This window comes from Ochotona curzoniae, unplaced genomic scaffold (genome assembly GCF_017591425.1).
Source record: "Ochotona curzoniae isolate NIBS_2020 unplaced genomic scaffold, NIBS_Ocur_1.0 contig_2688, whole genome shotgun sequence".
Taxonomy (NCBI): Eukaryota; Metazoa; Chordata; class Mammalia; order Lagomorpha; family Ochotonidae; genus Ochotona; species Ochotona curzoniae.
In genome coordinates this window covers 24968683-24987928 of record NW_024465553.1, presented here as the reverse complement: position 1 = coordinate 24987928, position 19246 = coordinate 24968683, and positions in this window count along the sequence as shown.

Below are 19246 nucleotides of genomic sequence, written 5' to 3'. Positions count from 1 at the left end.
ATGGCCCTGACATAACCACAAACAAGGCTAAGGAGAAAAAGATCCTACATATACAAGAAGACGTTCAAATAAACGTGACAAATACACAGTATTGTTCCCACCACAGGGTTGCAACATAGAATTCCTGATCCCTTCAAACTTTCAGCAAGAATGAGGATAAACTATAGAAATAGTCAGACACGCCACATTTCAACACTGTATATGTTGTGTGCATTTTATCAGGAAGCCACCAAATCATGTAAATGCAGAAGAAGAAAACATCTAATCTGGAAACCAGGGATCTGACGCAGGGGAGGGTGGCAGAGAATTTCATCAATTACAGCTGTGCAGGAGGTCTGGCCAACAACAGATTTGCACTTGATCTTAACCAAAAGGCCAAGAAGCAATAAAACAACATATCTAAGCAATGGGGCAATATCCATAGCAAGGGGCTTCCAAAAATCATGGAGGATTCCTAATTTCATTCTAGTTTTCCACAAACTTTTTTAAATTATTGTTTTACTTTTTATTTTATGATACGATTCCATAGGCTCTGGGGTTCCTCCCCCCTTTCCCAACTTCCCTCTACTTCACTGATTTTCCCTGTATTATTACAATAATATAGTCCTTCATAAGCAGTCACAAGTCCATCATTCTGCTATGTAAGTGTGTACTGACATTGTAGGTATAGACGATGACAGAGTCCACCATCCTATTACCAAGATACATTCAACAATTTCATTGGGAGTCCATCTTTGATTTGGAAGTAGAGACGTATACTGCATTGTATCTTCACATCTGGATATGATAGTCTCTATTACACAGTTACTACACATCCCCTTACATGAAAAATCATAAAACACAACCAACAGGAAGACCAATAGAAACTTGCAATGCCATGTAGTTAAATAACATGCTACTGAATGACCAGTGTGTCACTGAAGAGAGCTTACGAAAGAGGCAGTAAGACAGCAAGTAATCCATGCTTCCAAGTCAGGAAGGCAGAAGCATTTAGCACCAGGTAAGAACATCCACCTTAGAACACTCCTGTCTTTCCTCCCTTCGCTGCAGAAACCTAGCCTGTAAGACTTGACCTCACTATGAAAACAGGAGTGCTTGTATTTCCTGGATTTCTTTTAAAACTAAATTTCAAAACCAGAGAAACAGCAGCAGGTATCTGGCACAGCTGTTGCGTTGCCACCTGGGTCACCCACATCCCATACTGGAGTACCCAGGTTCAAGACCTGATTCTACTTGTGAATCAGGCTTCCTGGTTGTGCACATCCTGGGGAGCAGCAGATGATGGTCCAAGCACTCAGTCCCTACCACCCACATGGGAGACCTAGGTTAAGTTCCTAGCTCCTGGCTTCTGCCTGGCCCATCCATGGTGAGTAAACCAGTGAATGCAAGACAGTCCCCAACACACACACCATTTCTCTTTCCAATAAAATCAAATTTAATCAACAAAAATTTCAGCAAGATAAATAGACTTGACCAGTGTCTATTCTGCAGTCAGTCTTTCCTTGAGTCCCTGGCAATAGGGACCAACTCAGCCTTGCTCCTCCCCAGCCTGTCCCTCCTGTGTGGCGACCCAGTTGGAGCAGAAGAGCATGGCTCTATGTGAGATTTTAATCAATGGATTTTCTCCCTGGGCACAGTTTACTGACGCTGGAAATTCGTCATGGTTACAAAGTACTTTGATTTCACAAAAATAAGAGGGCTTCTTTGCTAAGGTAGTGTTTTGTTTCTTTTTTCAGAGTTACCAGGCAAGGACCGAAAGTTCAGTGTCAGACAGCCAAGACTCTTCTGTTTTCCCCCAAGCTAGCACCTGAAGTACTAAAGGTGCTTTGTGCCTCCATGCACAAAGTTGCTCGAGAGAGGAAAGTGTTTTGTCTTTGGGATGAGGCTACCTAAGCAGGTTCTGGCTTCCTCTACCTGAACAATCTCACGTCCCTGGCCATTGGGTCTTGCTTAGCAACTTAACTAGAAGCAAAGACAGTCAGGGCTTTGTACTTAGTCTATGGTAAGAGCTCAGCCAACACCAAGGGAAAACAAAACAAAAAGTAACAACATCTGAGTTCCAGGATTTAGATGCAGTTAGTATCTCGCACAGTTCAGTTCAGGACAACCTCTTACCTAGACCTAAGAATTAGTAACAGAAAACATAAAACTAAATTATACTTAATATTGACAAAGATGTTATGCAAAATTACGCCAAAATTCTATAGGTCTCACCAGTTGGCACAAATCTTTTAGAAAATAATTTGCCCCATGGAGCCAGTGTGGTCATATTTCAGGCTAATTCTGCACCTAGAGCCCTGGCATCCCATATGAGTGCCAGTTCATACCCCGACTGTTCCACTTCCAATCCAATTCTCTGCTCATGACCTGGCAGAGGAAGACCCACAAAGGAGACCTGGAAAGAAGCTCCTGGCTCCTGGTTTCTGATCAGCTCAGCTCTGGATGTTGTGGCCATTTGGTGAGTGAACCAAAACATCGAAGACCAGTCTCTGTTTCTTCCCCCATCTCTCTCTGTATTTGGTCATTAAGATTAAGGACATCTTCAAAGGCAAACATAGTAAAATGAAAAGGTGAGTTATAGACCAGAAGACATCTGCAATGCCTATAACCAACAAAAGATGAAACTAAATTTAAAAAATAAGAAATGTAGCCAACCATTACTTTGTGTTTGTTTCTTGGCTTTATGTGTGCATGAATGAGTGAACTCACACCCAGACACACAGACACACACACACACACACACACACACAAGAGCCTTATACACCTACCCATTACAAGACCAAGATCACCATCAGACACAAGTTAGCATTTTTATTGATAGTTGTTACCCCTTGTTACCTATCTAGACCCCTCATCACTCTGCCTCTGGGAACCTCAGAAAAACAGAAATCTGAGGGGTTTCCGGGGGAGAATCTCTTCTCTGATGAAAAGTGGCCCAAATCAAGAAGCACTTTCCTCTCCATATAGGCACGTAAGGCTGTGATGTGTGGAACAGTAGCAGCCATCCTACAGTGAAGAGGAAACAAGCCTGTGGACGAGAGTCGGCCGAGTGTGTGAATAAAGTCCCTCGGCCAGCTTGCCCTGCAAAGCTAACCACTCCTCACTGATGTACTATGAGAGTTGCCAAATGTTTTCATGACATAAACTACCGTTAGTCCAAGTTTCTAGCCGTTGCAGCCCCACCCACCAGCTACAACAAGGCCAACAGAGTGGAATCCCACTCCAAAAGGCTTTTATCACACAAGGCTGTTGTGACAGAGGAATTTGCATGGAGTTCATGAAAACCCACATTTGTGTATTTACAACAGGAATCTTGCTGTCATGGCTGCTTGGATTTTGGTATCTGATGAACAAATTCAGGAGAGGCTGACAGTGTTATAAAAATCTAAGGCTGTCCTCCTGCCGTCATTCCATCCCACTTTCCTGCGAACCAACAAAACAAACTCAAATTAAACTGACTTGCAATTGGCATGATTGATCTTGTGCATCTTGTGTGCATGTTAATTATCCGTTCTTGCCAGCAGAACAGTCCAATGAAACAAGAGACTTCCTCATTCCCACTTTACACATGGACACTTCACCCTGGAAGTGAGCAGTCGGCCGCCAACTTGCTGAAAGACTCTCCTCTGTTACGCTCTTCGCCCTTCAGTACTCATGTTAATGATCATAAAACAGGCAAATGTCAGGTAGAGGAGGAAGACAGAAAAACCAAGAGATACAATTAATCCAGTGTCACAACATCATCATAATTGCAAATTATATGAATTTCTTAATATAGGAAAATCACCTTTTATACAAGGATCTTTACACAAGTCCATTATCTAATTTCTTTTCATCGGGCACTCAGTGGGCTTCTGTCCCACATCTTCTATGACTTGGCATTAGTTACGTCTCCTTCTGGAAAGCTTCATGTTAAAGAAGCATTTTCAGCCATTTCCGCGGTTTCTCCTAAAGAATGAATCTTCTAATTCAAGTTCATGAGCTGTCAATTAGCTATCTCCAGCAGTAATGCAATCCCCTTCTCTTAAACATGAAGAAACCACAAAGACAAGATCTGTTTGTTTAGAGTAGCATGGTAACTCTGTGCTATTTAGTCAACTCTCCAACCAAACCAGGGTTTTATTCATGACCTTGACATCTGACGGAAGGAGAATACACAAGGTTTATTTCTCCTTGCTGTTTTCCTGGTAGTTAAGCCAAACATGAATTTCACCACCTGGTTTACAGTCACAATAACGAGGCTTTCACTGTTCGCAAAGCTCAGACATCAAAGCCAAGAGTATTTGAGAAAGCTTATATATATATTGGAAAAACAAACAGAATATGCTAGTAATGTCCACGGTTTGTAGGAATATTGAATGGAAGCATAAAGAAATGGTTGCACACAGGGATTTTTCAATGTACTCTAAGAATTCCGCAATATCTCCTCTAAGAACTCTCCTCATTCAAACTCTTTCAGGTTTCAGATTAGCTCCAAGATTATGGGTCATATCGGAATTTCCAACTCTCCAAAAGAAATCCCCTCTCATCACTTTTGCTTTTCAGTGAAGTAACAGTTACTTGGGAATTTACCACTTGGACTTAGTCTCTTCAAAGAATGTGAAGAAAAATATCTAGAATACTCTATAGATGAAACTTTCATTTGATGATGATGAAGGAGGCTCCAGGAATGCAGGTACCACATGACATGCAGACAGCACTCAGAGAAGTCATATCTGCAAATTCATAACCATATTGATAAGTCCATTGAGGAATAATGAAACCATTAAGAGACACGTGGAATCACGACATGCATTTTACATGCATCATCTAGCCTTGCCACAACCCCGTGAATATGTGATGTTAAGCCTACGTCAAAGAAAAAACGACAAACTATTAAAAGTGGTATTCAACATTTTTCATTTTATTTGTGTTTCCCTTCAGCTGACAATTTTGAAGCTAAACACGGATCTCACGAAGTCACAGAGCACAAAAGGAGCAGCACAAGCTTTATCTAGGTCAGAGCTCTCCGACTCCCAAGTCTCAGAACCGTTTGAACCCCTTTGCAATGGGTGAGGCCGCACCAAGAGCCTTTGCTTATAGCGGTTCTACCTCTCAACATTTACTATAGTCAAAATTAAATCCAGGCCTTTTTTTAAAGATTTATTTATTTATCGGAAAGTCAGATATACAGAGAGGAGGAGAGACAGAGGAAGATCTTCCATCCGATGATTCACTCCCCAAGTGAGCGCAACGGCCCATGGTATGCCGATCCAAAGCCAGGATCCCGGAACTTCTTCCAGGTCTCCCATACGGGTGCAGGATCCTAAGGCTTTGGGCCGTCCTTGACTGCTTTGCTAGGCCACAAGCAGGGAGCTGGATGGGAAGTGGAGCTACCTGGACTAGAACCAGCGCCCATATGGGATCCCAGCGCATTCAAGGCGAGGACTTTAGTTGCTAGGCCACTCTACCCGGCCCGATGCAGGCATTTTTTAAAATGTGTAACTGTGCACCAACTTTAAAGTAACTGATAAGCTCATTGCATGTTAACACTTTTTTTGTGAAAAAATAACTATATTTCCCAACACAATAGTAAGGGATTTCACTCTGTTTCATTCATTGACCAATTGTTTACTATCTGACAATCAGAACTAGCTGCTGTCACAGGAATCCTTAAGTGCAAGCCACTGTGGGGCTGACAATTATGAAGAAACTTTGCTCTCCCAATAATGCATAGTTGGAAACAAGGGAAAGATTCGCATGTACTTTCAGAAAACCAGAGGTATTCTTCATTATTCAGTCACGATTCAACAGAGAGTAGCTCCGTAAAGGTTGATGGCAATGCAGAATCTGAAGCCGGAACTGAATTAGCTTAAAACTCCTTGGTCCCACACTTTAGAAAGAATTCTTTACAGATGTGCACAGCTCTCAACCACTTAGAAAACTCTAAGTCGCTAAATCGTTGAAATCCCTCAAGGGTTCACATATCTTGTCCCACAATGGCAAACATTCCACTCATTAATACCACCTGTTCTCGCCTTAGGAGAGGCTGTACGTTTTTGGAAGCTGTCAAGCCCCTGGTAGCACAAAGGAGTATTCCCAAGTCCTAAGTTTCACTTGAAATCTGGAATTTTAGTACGAAAATCATACACGGTCAGTAACTTCGCTTGAAGCGAAGTTGGTGCATTTTCTAGGCAATTTCTGTCAAGCATCCAATTCTAACTAATCACACTTTATCGATCACCCCCTTTCAAGTAAAAATGGCACTCCATGAACGTGAGACAGCTAATTTAGCTGGGGCGGATTGCTCAGCCCAGTTGAGTGAGCTCAACTCAAATCACAGTAACGCTTTTCCATGAGACAGCCACCAACCGGAAGCAAAAGCATTTCACATCTACTTCTCAGAGCATCGCAGGCAATGTGAACACAATTCAAGCATCGAAACTTGGGAGCAGGGGATAATTTTTACTATTTTTTTCAAATATATTCTTAAACGAAACTAGTGTTGTTAATTGATTCATTTTTTTTATATGAAAGGTAGAGACAGAAAGGCCAGGTTCGTCCATCCACTGTATCATTCTCCCAAATGCTTGCGATAGCCAGGACCTGGCCGGGCCAGAACAAGGAGCTGGAGCATTCCAGGCCTCCCCTGTGGGTGGCAATTACCCGGTACCTGAGCCACCACCTGCTGCAGACCCCTGGGCTGTGAATTAGTGGGAATCTGGAAGGCAAGGCAGAGTTGGGACTTCAACATGGTATGCAGGTGTCCCAACAGGGACTTCACTACCCCAAATGCCTTCTCTTCTTTTCATTCTAAGGTTTCTTTATTTATTTGCATGGCAGAGTGATAGAGCGAAAGATAGAGACACTGGCCTTCCATGTGTGGACCAGACCCAAGCCAGGCACCTGGAACGCCGTATGAGTCTCCCACGTAGGTAGCAGGGGACAAAGTACCAAGGCCATTATCTACTGTCCTCCAAGACACACTAGCAGGAAGCTGGATTGGAAGTGGAGCAGCCTGGTCTCGAACTACGGCCCACATGGAATGTTGGCATTGCAGGGAGCGGCTTAACCCACTGTGCAACAGTGGGCCCTTGTATTTTTCAAGCATAACTGAGAACACGTGGTGGTGAAAATTTCAGTGGCTGCTGTGACCTCCTGGTGGCACTGCTTTAATTCATGCCAAAGCACACAGTCGCATCTGTCGTGGCTTTGAGACTGCTAATGCAAATGTCACTACTGCTTAAGAGTAAAGGGCGTCTTAATGTCACTGCGAGAAGTTCATACCTTGCAAACCTCCATACTCAGAGAACTGCTGTCCCACGAGGAGACAGGCTAAACTGAGCTAGAAGAGAGGAGGGGGAGAAAAAGGGAAATGAGAACAAAGAACAAGAGCAGTGTGATGGCTGATTTGCCTCCAGGCGACACTGTTTGGTTGCTGTTGCCAGCATAACTTTATTAGTGGTAGAATTAAAACAGCTAAAATATCAACAGGTTTCCTGTAAGGTGTTTGATGTGGAAACGGCCGTGAGGCTAACAGCGCATTCACCGACATGAATAACACCACTTCAGAACCAATCCCCACAGTTTTTAGGGAAATCTACATTAACTGACGGGATGGCCTTTAGATTCGATGGCTAATCCGTTTTTAAAAAATCGAATTTTATGTGACTTTCCAAATGCCATTTGCCTTGCCGCTTTGTGATTGTTTATGATCTGCTCTTGGGAGCACCAAAGGACTTCACCTTCCTCTGTTGGTGAAACGGCGGAAAACGTCAAGCCACCAGAGCCACATACAGACCCCGGACTTGGCCCTCTCCCTTCCAAAGGCCCTTGCAGTCTTGTGCTGTTTTCGGATGCCAGGTGACCCATCGGTCTGGCAGGCAGCTCGTGCCCCGACCCCACCCCTTCCTCCAGGGGTCTTTGCTTTTTCCCCTGTCTGCACATCTCACCTTCTCAGCAACTTTAAAAAAAAAAAAAGGAAACTGTAAGACTGAGCTTTTCATTCTAGTTAAATGGCAGAAAGAGAGGTTTCACTTATTTGTGTATTGTGCATCATATGACATCTTTGTAGCTAAAAAAAAAAAAATAATAACCTCAAATATTATGAATCCTATATTCTGAAAACAAAAAACTTTTATGTGGTTTTAAAATTACAAAGTAAAGGCCTGGTGCGATAGCCAAGTGGCTAAAGTCCTCGCCTTGGACTCATTGGGATCCCATATGGGCACTAGCTCTGATCTCAGCGGCCCCACTTCCCATCCAGCTCCCTGCTTGTGGCCTGGGAAAGCAGTCAAGGACGGATAAAGCCTTGAGACCCTGAACCCGCGTGGGAGACCTGGAGTAGGCTCTGGGCTCTTGTCTTTGAATTGGCTCAGCTCCAGTCATTGCGGCTGCTTGGAGAATGAACCACCGGACGGAAGATCTTCCTCTCTGTCTCTCCTCTTCTCTGCATATCTGACTTTCCAAAAAATAAATAAATAAATCTTTTTTTTTTAAGTACAAAGTAAAACCTGATTATAGTCTTGCCTCTGAGGCCAGTGCTGTAGTGCAGCCGGCAAAGCCACCATCTGCAGCTCTAGCACCCTATGTAGGCACCAGTTCGAGCCCCAGCTGCTCCACTTCTGATCCAGCTCCCTGCTAATAAGTCTGGGAACACAGTGGAGAATGGCTCAAGTCCTTAGGCCCTGGTTCCCACATGGGAGACTCAGAAGTCGCTCCTGGCTTCAGGCTGGCCCAGCCCTGGGTTGTTGTGGCTATTTGGGAGTGAACCAGCAGATAAAGGAGATAAGAGATGCATTCTTTCACTCTTTCTCTGTCTCCCTCTCTATATGTAACTTTGCCTTACAGATCATTTTTTTACAAAAAGTCTTGTTCCTAACCTGTCCCCGTTCATCTTGTTCTACCCTCACCCCTGTAACTATTTACATGAATCTCTTGCGCATGCTCCCAGTGTGTCACCATGAAGAAATAGCAAAAACAAACAAAAAACCAACTGTCCCTCTTTTCTTGTTTTCTACAAAAAAAAAAAAGAAAGCCTACTACAAATTGATTGAACACTTCTCTCCGCCTGATGGTACAACCTGAAAATCTGACCTTGCCAATTCATAGAGAAACCCTTCTTTCACCATCACTGCTGTGCGGTGTGTTAAAACACCTGCCATCAACTCCCTCCTGTCACAGGCTCTCTGTCACCTGCTACCACAAACCAGGCTGCCACGGGTAACGGGGCCTGTTCTGGCAGATCCGTGTTGGCTGCTGAGGTGAAGAGAGACTGAGAGAGAAAAACAAATAGAGAGAGCGGGGAGAAACAGAGAGAAAGAAACCTCCCGTGTGTAGGTTCAGCTGCGCTGGGGATGAGGCTGTGAGGCCAGGAGCTGGGATCCCAAACTCGGTCCTCTGCCCGATGACCCAGGCCTCCACCTGTGGCCTCCGAGTGACCGCATTAGCAGGAGGCATGAATCACCATCAGGACCTTCCTTTGTGGGACACAGGCATTCTACCTGCTTAACCCACCCCAGATTTTTTTTTTTTAATTATTTACTTTCCATTAAAAATAAAGTCAGACATAAAGAGAGGAGGAGAGACACAGAGAAAGATCTTCCATCTGCTGGTTCACTCCCCAAATGGCCACAACAGCCAGAGCTGTACCGATCCAATGCCAGGAGCCTCTTCTGAGTCTCCCACAGGGGTGCAAGGTCCCAAGGCTTTGGACCATCCTCGACTGCTTTCCCAGGCCACAAGCAGGGAGCTGGATGGGAAGTGGAGCTGCCGGGATTAGAACTGGCACCCATGTGGGATCCCGGGCGTTCAAGGCGAGAACTTTAGCTGCTAGGCCACACTGCCGTGCCCCCGAACTGTATCTCTTGATAGAGAGAGAGAATACGGTCAGATAAGGGTGGACACCAGGATCCTGGCTAAAACTGAGGAGTGCATCAGTCTGGGTGAAAAAGGAACATCCACAAAGATGCAAGTGGCTTATGCAGTTGCTGTTTCCAGTGCAGAAAAAAAAAATGGCACGCTCAGTGAGCTGAGAGCAAGGACATAGAGATGTGAGGACATGCCTGTGGCTGTCATGGTGTCGTGCTAAATTATATCCATGAGGTACATACCAAGGAAGACAGGCACGGTCCCCCCGGCACAGAGATATCTACAGATTTGTCATTTTTGCATCTGCTGAAGTGGAACATCCAAGATTAAACGGGACCAAGCATGAATGCCAAGCAATACTTGTGTGCCATGCCCACCCTTAGTTCGGGTCCCCCAGCTCTCTTTCAGAATGCAGCCCCAGGGGGAGACATGAGCCATGGTGTCTGCTGACCATTCAGCTGGTTACTGGGGAAAAAAAAGGAGGGCTTTTCAGCCTGTGGCTTCTCGTTGTCAGGATGCCTGGATGTCTGGGCTGCCCACTCCCACGGGACATTCATCACAAAAACTGTTCCTCCTGTTCAAAGGTCAGACGACCAGAGGAAACATTCGGGCAGGGAGGCCGCTGGCGAGGCCACACGCTCACTGCTGAATTACACATCACAAAGTACAATCCCGTCTCAAAATATCCATGCTCCAAAACTTCCCTCAGCTGCTGTCCCTCCATCGTGTCCTCCCTGATGCTAACGTTTCTCCAGAATTTCAGGATCCATACCCAGAGGCTTGAAGCCAACAAAACGTGACCCATTTGCTTAGTTGAGAGATAAGCAACCCTAAAGGGCAAAAGAATGTGCAGGGAAAAAAAAAATCACTTGGCCCATGATGATGGAATAACATGGTTAAGATGACAGGATCATCCTTGCCCAGAAAGGTTATCACATCACATAGCCTTGCTTGACTCGGCTTGGGAACAGGCTCCCACAACGCCCATCACCGAAGATTTGGAAGCTTGGAGGTTGGGGGCGGGGGGGGGGCTGCTGTTAGCACATGCCAAAAACCCAAGAGTGACTTCTGCTTTGGAGAGAAGCTAGAATAATTTTTAAGGAGTGTGTTAGAGAAGACTTAACTTGATTCGAATAGTCCTGTTGAGGACTTTCCAGGAGGTCTCAGAAGGAAGTGCAAGATGTTATTGGAGATCAGAAGGAAGAACACGCCGACAGGGCCAGCACAGTAGCATAGCATACTAATTCTCTACCTGTAGTGGCAGCTTTCCAAAGGGGCAAAAGTTCAAATCCCGGCTATTCCACTTCCAATCCAGCTCCCTGCTTATGACTTGGGAAGGCAGGCTTTGGATCCTGCACCCACTTGGGAAAGAAGCTCCTGGCTCCTGGCTTTGGATTGGCTCAGCTCTGGCCGTTGCAGCCATTGGTGATAAACCAGCAGATGGAAGACCTTTCTCTCTCCTTCTCTGTAAAATAAGAAACACATAAATCTTTAGAAAGGAAGAAGAGGACACGGTGCAGTGGTAGAAAGCTTAGCAGAGTTGCCTCCTGCGGTTACACAGAGAGGGACACGTGCAGGAATGACCCGAGCCATTGAACTAAGGAGACTGCCAAGCAAGTGAGGTAGACCTCACCGTGTGTGGTCAATTGTACAAGGAGACAGATAAATTGAGGGGGAAACCATGAAATAGTAAATAACAAGATCAATTATTTGAAAATCATTATCCTTTCCAGGTGGGGAAAGTGATCAAATTAAGAAACATTCTTTAGTGTTTTTCTTTGTACTTCTAGCAATTTTCCAGTATTTGTTGTTGTAGTTGTTGTTGTTGTTATTGAAAAGTCAGATATACAGAGAGGAGGAGAGACTAACAGGAAGACCTTCCATCCAATGAGTCACTCCCCAAGTGGCTCAAACAGTCGGAGCTGAGTCAATCTGAAGCCAGGAGCCAGGAACTTCCTCTGGGCCTCCCAGGCAGGTGTAAGGTCCCAAGGCTTTGGCACTCATCCTTGACTGCTTTCCCAGGCCACAAGCAGGGAGCTGGATAGGAAGCGGGACTGCTGGGATTAGAAGTGGTGACCACATGGGATCCCAGCACACGCAAGGCAAGGACTTTAGTCACTAGGCCACGGTGCTGGGCCCTCTGGTGATTTTCTTAGTACTTCAAGAAAAGGAAGCCTAGGGGAAAAAACCCAGAGTAATTCTAAGTAGGCACGGTAAGGGCCCCTTGAAGACATCCAACATGGGTCCCACACATCCTCCTAGCAGGTCACAGGGACCAGGACCCCCAGTCATCCCAGCAAGAACCAAAGAAAGGGAAGCGCACATCTTGAAAAGATCTATAGGTGTGGCTTTTAGTGGAGGAGATCCATGGAAGACCTCCAAAGTTTCGAGAAAATTCCTTCAATGAAAATACCAGCATGTGCACAGAAATGCATAGGAAACAGCAATAGAGAGCATCCCAGCATTCTCAAAAGTTCAAAATGTGTGCTTTATCTGGCAGGATATCATCCTGACCTGATGCTTCCTAATGCTTGAGCTGGATCTTTGTAAAAATTCATTCTGGCCTCCAAGAAGGCCCTTTTGATACCAACAGACATGCCCTAATCTGCTGTTGAGGTTGGCTAAGATTTGTAACCCTGAACTTTTGAAAAAAGGATGCCTAATATTTTCAACTAGTTTTCATGCACTAAATCTTCAATAAAATACAGCCACACCTCCTTTGCATAACTACTGTCTTCTCCCCTTTCTAACTTAGTCACTTGGGTTGCCGGCAATTGCTCCAATGTTTCAGATTTGCAACATTTGCAATGTTACTGCTATTTTGTGGTTTCTATCCAGGATTTAGCTCTCTGGCACCACTGATTGCTCCCATTTCCCATATTTCTAATATACCAACATGTAAATTAAATCAACAATCATAGTTTGTGTTCATATGATTATGTAAATATTCTCTGCTGGTCCAGTACAATACAATAATTACCATTCTTTCTCATAACATTTTTTTCCCCTAGAATTTATATTTGCCTAGATTTTTCTATCCACTGCCTACATTTCACTAATCCTTTCCAAATGTTATACCAATTTCTTTACCAAGTCCTCTCCTTTATTTTTCCCCCTTGCTTCCAGGGTCTTTCAATGCTATCTTCACTGGCTATTTATAGGCCTACTATCCACAAACTAGATTTCTTCCTAGAAAGGGATTCGCTGCTTCCTGGTGCTGCAGCTTAATTCAGCCTGCCCCACCCCCAGATCTGGCCCTCACATACGCCAACACATGTCACCACCTTGCCTAGACTAGCCTGCCACAGCCCTGGTTCTCATGCTCAACAGTGGTAGGTACAACCTAGCAAGGTAGTGTCCACAGTTCCCCTGCCACACATGTTCCTAGCCCTGGATCTTGCACCTGCCAGGAGGGACTGTGGTCAAGCACTTGCCTGCTGGCACTGTGGTCTATCCTGGCTGGTCTGTACCCATTCTGGCTTTCGTGTGTGCCAGAGGCTGCAGCAGTCTAGCCCAGAATGACTCACCTCCAGCTCCAGCTCTTAAGCTTACCAGTTTTGTTGCCCGGTAGAGGAGTCCTGGAGGTTCTGCAATTAGACCCACTCCTAGCCCCAGGACTTGCACATGCCAGCAGGTACTGTGGCCCAGTCTGAGAAGGCCCAGTCTGAGAAGGCCCACTCCCAGTCTCAGGATCTGCCAGCAGAGGCTACGGCTTGGCTTTACCCAGCCTGCCCCCAGTCCAGCTCTCACCAGCAAGTACAGCAGCCTAGCCCAGCCTAGCCCACTACCAGGACCAATCCTCATGTGAACTAGCCAGTGTTGCAGTCCAACCAGGACCAACCTGCACCCTGTGCTGGTCCTTGCTCGTGCTGCTGTATGCTGTGGACAAGACCAGCTCACCTCACCCCCAGAACTGGCCCACACAGATGCAGCCCAGCCTGGTCTGGCATGCTCCCAGCCCCAGCCCTCTCACTCACCTGTAAGAGCTATGAGTTAGCAGAGGAGTTCCCCTAACAGGCTCACTCCCAGCAATGGATCTGGTATGTGCTGGCAGGTTTTGTTGCTCAGGCTGACATGGCTGAATCCCAATCCCAGCACTCACTGGTAGGTGCTAAGTCTAACTCAGCCTGGTCCACCCCCAGACCTGGCTTCCAAGACCCATGACCCAGCAGATGCCACAGCCTAGCCTGGTCTATTCCGTATACATTCTGGCTCTCATGAGCACCAGCAGGTTCTGGAACCTAGCCTAGTTTGGCCCACCCCCAGATCCAGCCATATGCATACCAATGAGATCTGCAACCTGCCCAGATTTGTCTGCCCACAGTTCCAGCTCTCACACTCACTAGTGGAAGCTGAAGCCCATGAGGGAAGTCCCCAGGGTTCCCCTACCAGGCCAGTCTCAGGACTTACATGCACTGGCAAATGCTTCAACCCAGACTGGCATGGCCTGTCTGCAGTCTTAGCTCTTGCTAGGAGATTTTGCAGCCTAGCCCAGCCAGGTGCAGCCCACGATCTGTCCTGGATCTTGTGCATGCCAGCAGACTCTGTGGTCTAGCCCAGCTTGGCCTGTCCCCAGACCTGGATCTTGCGCTCCCCAGCAGAAGCTAAGACCTAATAGGGGTATTCCCCAAGTTCCCCTGTCAGGCCTCCGCTAGTCCCAGATCCTGGGACTGAGGGAGGAACAGGAAGTGACTGTTAATGGACACAGCGCCTCCTCGCAGTAGGAAAAAATATCTGGAGGTAGAAAGAAGTGACGGTTGCACACTACTCAGAAAGTTCTAGATACCTCAGTGTGTCAAAATAGTCACTTTTGTCATGTAAGCTTTGGCTCAATAAAACAACAATTTAAAAAACACACACAATCTCAGTGACCTCTGATACGGTATCAAAAGGCTTGTTACGTATAACTAGCGTATCAGAAAAGGAAGTTATAAAGAATGGGGCAGAAAACAAATCTGAAACAGTAGTGTCTAGAAGTTTTCCAAATCCAGTAAAAGGCATACGCTTAGAAATACAAACTGAGTAACATAGACATACCCTCAACTAGAATCCTTTTACAACACATACACACAGCAGTTATCCCAGAAATTCAATATAACTCATAATATTTTTTAACAGGAACTGTATTATCATTTCAATATATTTGAGTCATTTGCCAAAAACTTCAGAAAACAAGCAGTAGACAAGAACTTCCTCAATTTCATAAAAGGCATTGATTAAAAAAAATATCACAGTCAACATCCTATCTGATGGGGCAGTGTCACCTTCCTTGTAACACAGGGTAAGGTAAGAATGGCACTTCCACCGCCCCTCTGCCAACAGTGTGCTGCAGTCCCAATGCTCAGTCCAGACAGAGGAAATGACCACCATAAAAATTTGGAAATCAAAACCAAATTTTCTACTTTCAGGTAACATGACTATTTACATGAAAATCTAAGAAATCTATGAAACTGATTTAGACTCTAGCAAAAGGTAAAGAGGTCAGCTAATACACAAAACCAATTTTACTTTAAGATCAGACAATTCCCCTCCTAAAGCATTCTAAAAACCATAGATATCCAACAATGCATTAACAAAAATTGTGCGTGACTTCTGGATTTAAAGTGATCATAAATGGTTGGGAGAAATGAAAAACTAAGAAAACTAAGAAAACGAGTACAGGTCTTCAGAAGCTGTAACACACAAAATGCTTGCATTTGCAAGGCTTTCCCCCTCCCCAGCCCACTCAGTATCCAACACCAACTGGTCATCTCCACACGTTCAATTGTGGATGACTGAATTAGCTAAGAGACAATAGATTCCAATGGAATCGAAGGCTTTACAATAAGCCCCTCCCTTTCACAGATGACTGGAAATTAAATGACACGCCGGTCCTGGATACCCACTGAGGCCTGTGCCCTGTCACTGGGCATGAGATGGACCAGAACGGGCCCAAGGCTGCAGCCAATTGGTCTTGTCCCTTAAATCCCAGTTGCTCCCTGGAGGCCCAGGGGAAGTAGACCCTACGGCTGAACCCTAAGGCTAAGCAGCACAAACTTGACCGGAAAGGAAACTCTCCCGCCCCGAGCAAGACATTCTAGATGACCACATGATGTCCAGAAATCAGCTGCTCTTACCACGTCCTCAGCAAACGTGGAAACTCTAAATGAGGCATGGGCATCGGGGTGCCTCTAGCATGGGAGAAGTTGGTTCAACACCAAAGACCCTGGGCCGCCGCCCAGTACTGCATTTCCCTCGTCCTAAATGAACTTCCTCACGATGGAAGCCCGAACACACCACCTTCACCGCCCGACCGTCACTTGTCTGGTTGGAAAAGGCCAAGGAGGTCAGACACACACAAAACAGCCAGGCGCCTGAGAACTCTCCACTGCTGCTTTATTTCGACGCACCCACAGTACAGAACCTCACACATCTGTGGAAGAGCAAGGTTACATTTCTTTGGGGGAGCACCTTCATTCTTGTTTCTGTCAACAACGTTGAAGAAAGGTGAGTCATTTCCAAAGGGGGGAAAAATTTTTGAAATTCCAGGTGTGTAAGACTCAGCTTTCCTTTTGCCGTGTTTCAAAAGTAGCGTGTTTTAGTAGGAGCTGGAAGGTGGTTTCGTCGTGTTTTGACTTTGTACATCAGTCTTCGCAGTCTGGTTGAACCAGTCTATAATTTTCATATGCAACTTTTCATATCAAAAATGTTTCATTTTTACCTCTACCCACAAACAGATGCTGTTTAAAACATGCGCACGCACACACACACACATACACACACACACAACTAAATTCAAAACCAATCATAAACCACAGCATTAGTAACAAGGAACATGAATTTTTGCTGCCCTCTCCTGCTAAGACAATGAAATGCTAAAATTCCAGATTTAGGAAGCTAAAACAAAATCTTCCAACCAAAAGCAATGGCCATGTCATTCTCATTACGTTTCAATCAAAAATCAGACAACAACCAGAAAATGTATTGGTAATATTTATATTTTGAAAGTTCCCCACTGATACATGAGGTTTGGATTACAACTTATTTACAATAAGTGATTTAAAAAAACGAAAGAAAAAGAAACAAAGAAGAAAAGAGGGAGGAAGGGAGACTAACAAAAAAGGAAGAGAAGAAAGTAGAGAGGAGGCAGGGAGAGTGCTCTGGGGAGGACGGGAGGGGCGGGGAGAGAGCTCTGGGGAGGACGGGGAGAGAGCTCTGGGGAGGACGGGGAGAGCGCTCTGGGGAGGACGGGAAGGGCGGGGAGAGAGCTCTGGGGAGGACGGGAGGGGCGGGGACATCATCATATGGGATGTTTATTTCCAAGAGATACTGCCGTCGCTGTCGCGCACAAGCAGCAGCACAAACCAACACTTCACCAGATCAGAATTTGCTCAACTTTCTCTCAAGATGCACAATCCTTTCAGATCTTCAAAATTAAATATAGAGCAATATAAAATGCATCGTCAATATACCCACTACAAAAATCCTTTGTGGCTCACTCATCCCTCAACTCGGAGAAGCAGCTGAGCCAGGTACAAAAATAAAAATATCGATGTGCAAAGAAAACTTCACTGATCACATTTGGTGCCACCTTTTAGCCACAGGTGACTGTCACTTGGTGATAACATTGGTTATAGCATCAAAAGGGAGAAAGCTTCTCTTCCTGGGCCAGGTCAGTGCATACAATTAAAGGGGGGAAAAAAGTGGGGAACCTCTGAACAGTCAAAACTGCTAATCACATCCATAAATCCCCTTCCCACCCACCGCCCCCCAGCCCTCACAAAAAAATAAAAAAGCTTTTAAAGCTCTAAATATACCCATTTTTTCCCCTTTCCATAGTGTGATTGCGCCTAGGGCTATGTGTTTAAGTATATAGCAGGTGCAATTACAAGTCACTGCTGGCTGTACACCCTGGACTGCCCCACGCAGAGAAGGCAGGATCAAACCAAATACATCCTTCTGCTCAGGCAAACAAGCCCGAGACGAAGCAGCATAGCCCTGCTGTGGGTATCCAGCGGTAACAAGGGCTTGATTTATTTTTAATTTTGTTTCCTTTTATTAAAAAAAATAGTGAGATGTTTAGGAGAGCAAGATACAATAAAACTTACAAAGGACAAAGGCCTAACACCGAAGGAAAACAACCAGGACATTTGCACCATGAGAAAAAAAGCATGCATGCTTGACTCCGAGTATGAGATGGGTCGATTCACTCACACAGCTGTTCTAGGCCCACAGCCTAAGGCTTCGGTGTCCTTCTAAACCACAGGGGTTGTGTGTTCTTTTTTTTTTCCTCCCAAAGACACTCATAATCCAATCCCTAAAACCAATATGGTAGAGACCGGATTGGAGTGATCCTAACTACAATATTTGCTATTAAAAAATATATTTATATATAGTTCTGGAAATTACGAAGCCAACAAAACACAACACAAAGATGCAATTGTCACGATGAAGTCAAGTTGCGGCAACAGCAGACTGTGGGAAGGGCCAGGGAGGGCTGCTGCCGATGTAGGAAGCGCCTCCTTGAGTGTGTCCCTTAGTGCAACAGTCAGAGTCCCTCGCTCTGCGTCACCGCACACAACATGACACACGTCACATTGTCACTTTCCGTCACGAAAGGAAAAGACAGTGTTTTCTTCTCAGAAGTTGCCCTGTGAATTTTAGACATTGTGTCTTTAAGCATGTCTAAAATGTGGCTTCAGTCTTCTCAGTGAGGAATGAATGACACACGACGCTGACTGACAGCAGGGATCAGCCGTGTCGTTTTCACCTTCACTCTGACCACAGGGTAAGGTGCACACAGATCCTCGTCTGCCCCATTCCAAACGACTGTGTCTCGCTCCCACGGGCAGACATCCTTCATGAGCCTGTGACCTGAACATCTCCTATCTGAAAAAGATGACGTCAGAAATAAACGTGATGCAGAGTCAAACCCGAAGGGCTAGAACAGAAAGGGCGGAGAAGAAACGCTGTGCGTTTACTCCATACAACTTGCACCTTTGCGCCAGCACTTTTAAAAAGTCTCTTCAATTCTAGCAGCCTCTGCCAACTTCACACTGAATTCCTATTAACATTCTTCTTGAAAAAAAAAAATCAACAAAACATGTTGTGTTTGGTGTTACATTTGGTGTTTTTACTGTCATTTTTTTTAAAAGGAATTTGCAATGTCAAGTTTACAAAGTGACCTAGGTGACAATAGCCAAAACCAGCTGACTCGTATGGCCACACTGCGACTGGTCAACCCCGAAGCACCTCGAAGGGAAGAAAGCTCATTGCCAAATTCTTTTTTTCTTTCTTGGAAACAATAAAACTGTGTATTCTACTTTATAATTCCACGGAAGAAAGAAAATATACAGGCCCATATTTATACTTTTTTAAGAGCCACGACAGCTCATACGTTCATGTTTGCTACTACCAC